This window comes from Enhydra lutris, unplaced genomic scaffold, assembly GCF_002288905.1.
Source record: "Enhydra lutris kenyoni isolate GAN:26980312 unplaced genomic scaffold, ASM228890v2 scaffoldscaffold7, whole genome shotgun sequence".
NCBI classification, from domain to species: domain Eukaryota; kingdom Metazoa; phylum Chordata; class Mammalia; order Carnivora; family Mustelidae; genus Enhydra; species Enhydra lutris.
In genome coordinates, this window is record NW_019154091.1 from 36460441 (window position 1) to 36464190 (window position 3750).

Sequence of the window (3750 nt, forward strand, 5' to 3'; positions counted from 1 at the left end):
AATTTTAGTTATTGAGTTCTTTATCTCTGTCTGGTTCTTTTTGACTTTTCTGTCTCTTTGTTGATGGTCTCATTGGCTCTTTTGCTCTTTTCTCAAGTCTAGTGAGTATCTTTAGGACCAACCTTTTGAATTCTTTATCTGGCATATTGCTTATCTTTGTTTTGCTTAGTTTTTTTTTTTTCTTTCTGTGATTATGCCCTGTTCTTTCATATGGGACACATTCCCCTGTCTCCTCATTTTGTCTATTTCTCTGTGTCTGTTTCTATGTGTTAGGAAAGTTGACTATATCATCTGCTCTTAAAAATAGTGGGCTTATGAAGAAGAGCTTCAGTAATGCCCTGTAGTGCAATGTTCCTTGTGCATCAGAACTTGGTGTGTCAGGGGTGTCTCCTAAGTGTGTTGTATATGCCCTACTGTTGTGGTTGAGATGTTTTTGCTTTCATTCCAGTTGTCTGCAATGCTCTCTTTGTCTATTATAGGCAGAGTTTGGTCCCTGTGCTGTTAAGAGGCTAGTCTTAGGCCACCTTGGGCTGGTGTTGGGTCGGACTAGATGCCTGCCCTCAGCCCATTTCTGGGGCTATAGTCATACCGGTGTGTGTGGTTATCTTACCCTCTTCTCAGGGCAGGTCACTGTGGAGTGGTGCTGGTCATTGTTGAGGATGTTTGCAGGATAAGACCAGCAGCCACTTTAGAGGGACTCTGCTGAATTGGGATGGTTGGATGGTGCAGTTTGCGAGAGAATGCAGGGACAGGGCACACTGTTAGCAAAGCTAGGTAGAGAGTGTTTGGACCGATTCCCATAGGTATCTGTGTATATAGGCTAGTGGGCAGGGGAGAGAAATGGCACCACCCAGCTCCTTTGTTATTGGAGAAGTCTCCCAAAGGTATCTGCCCCTCTTGTGTATGCTTTGAGACTAAGAAATACATCTTCCTGGGGCGCCTGGGTGGCTCAGTGGGTTAAAGCCTCTGCCTTCAACTCGGGTCATGATCTCAGAGTCCTGGGATTGAGCCCCACGTTGGGCTGTCTGCTCAGCAGGGAGCTTGCTTCCCCCCCTCTCTCTGCCTGCCTCTCTGCCTACTTGTGATCTCTCTCTCTCTCTGTCAAATAAATAAAATCTTTAAAAAAAAAAAAGAAATACATCTTCCTGTGTACCCCATATGCTCTTCAAACTGCTGCTTTTATGCTATACTTAGGCAGGCTTGTTTGTTATACTGTTTCTTTAAGGGTTGGGACTCAGTTTCTCATCACCCTCAGGCTCTCTCAGAGCCAAGCCTGCTGATTTTTAAAGTTTCTGGTGTTAAGCCCTGCTGATGGAACCATGTGGTAATGGAACGGTTCTGTATGCTGACGGTGTCAATGTCATTATCTTGGCTGTGATATCATACTGTAGCTTTAATTAATTGGTTAGTTAATTAATTAATCAATTTTAATGCATTCTTCTTGATTCAATTTTATTTTAGGGTTGGCACAATTTCCTTTTCTATATGTGTGAATGTGTATATATAAATACTGTATGAGGTTGGTGATTTAATGTTTGTGAGATTTTTACTAAGCAAAGACATGGAAACCAAACATACTGTAGTTTTTTAAAATGTTATTCTCAGGGAAACTGGCTAAAGGGAACATGGGTTCTTTCTGTAAGATTTCTCATAACCACATATGACTCTATAATAATCTGAAAATTTAATAAACCCATTTAAGTAAAAAATGAAAGCTCTGTTAGGTGAAGTCAAAACTAATTCACCTCTTTCATGCACACAGAGTCAGGACCCACTACATAATTTGTAGGGTGAAGTGCAAAATAAAAACACAGAGTGTCTTGTTTAAAAAGTAGTAATAATTTGAAGACATTGATGGCAGCATATTAAACAAGTGGGAAGCCCTTTTGAGCATGGAGATCTGCTGCTGGACAGACAGCATGTCTGTGTAGCTGGTCCTGTGCACAGTCATTTTTCAGTCCAATTGCAATTCATCATTGACTACTTATGCTCAGTGTGTTTGCTTCCTGAAGAGGGTACTTCCTTTGCTGAGCTACTTAACAATAGTTGCTTTGCCTAGCAGGCTTCCCTCACTCCTCTCAGAGCCTAGCATAATGCACTAGGATGAAACACACCATTTCTCCTACATATCAATGAAGAAACATTGATATTCAAAGTATTTAAACGTAGGCACTGGACTATCAGAAAAATCTCTGGCCAGTGTTCTGCCCTTGAGGGAAATGGTGTTATCTGAAACTAGAAGAAAGACCAAGAAAAGTGGGGCAAAGGTCAAGTAAGACTAAATAATTTTCATGAGATTTTGCTGTTTTGTATAATTTTTTTTTTTACCAGTGATGTGTTTCAACAAAACAAAATCTGGTAAGATTACTTTTATTTTATTTATTTATTTTTAAAAAAGATTTTATTTATTTTTTTGACAGAGAGAGGAGACACAGTGAGAGAGGGAACACAAGCAGGGGTGTGGGAGAGGGAGAAGCAGGCTCCCTGCTGAGCAAGGAGTCTGACATGGGACTCAATCCCAGGACCCCGGGATCATGACCAGAGCTGAAGGCAGATGCTTAATAACTTAGCTACCCAGGTGTCCCTAAAATTACTTTTACATTACTCACTTGGAGTAGTTCCTTCTATTGACTAGTAATAGCCCTGAAGGGACTTTTTTATTTTCACAGATAATTAGTCACTTATTTCTGTCTCTTAAATATATGCCTAATTAAAAAAAAAAAATCTTGTTTCAGAAAAGGAAAAATCCTTTTCCTAAGTGAAATTAAAATAGCTCTCTGTGTCCTTTGTCCTTTCATCATGTAAAAAACATGCCAGTGTATCTTAAGTATGGTGTCAGCACAGGGTTTCATAAGAAAGTGAATAGGATCTTAGGGCTTAGAAGTCATGAAATTCACAGTTTAATATAGAGTTAATTAGAAAGTTATTTTCTCACATTTCACCCTTCACAGTTTGTATTCCAGCCATCTTAAATATCAGGAGGTTTCTCAGTTACATTCCATGTTCTGTTCTCTTTGGGCATAGATGAACACAGTTCCCTTCAACTGGAGCCCTTCTGCCATTTCAGCCTCACTGTTTTATTCAGCTAACATATCATCATGACTGTAAGAACTAAATTTTCTGTTTCTGTTCCTCATAGTGAGGAGCTGTTTCAGGAATAGAAACTGAGATTTTATGAGTGTATGACTGACTCATAAATGTCAGAGGAGTCAGGCGAATCAACATTTGACCGTTACTGACTATGTAGGGTCTTAAACTTTCAAAGTAGTTTCTAAATCAATCTAAATGATTTAGAATAATTTCTAAATCAAAGTAGTCTGTCAGTATCTGTGAACTTAAAGGCAAATTAGTCTTTACTCAAGAAGCTTATTTTAAAATAAAAGTGGTAATATTAGCCTCATTATTTAGTTGGACCAATTAAATGAGAACACATATTTAAGTCTTTCATCCATACTTCTGTATCATGGTAAGGGACAATAAACCATAGTTTTATGTTATCACACCATGAGAATAATAGTAAAAGTATCATTATTAGTTCTGTCATCTGTGTGGGAATTCCAAGATAATGTGAAATTTATCAAGGTTTACTTTCTGTCCTCTTTGACAACAAAATCATGAATAAATGCAAAATAGGATAAACCTGAAAATTTATATTTACTTCTGCCGATGTACAAGTTGAGAGTTACCAAATTTATGCTGAGAACCAGAAGAGGCATTTGCTGTAGCAAGCGGTTTTCGGCATCGTTTCTT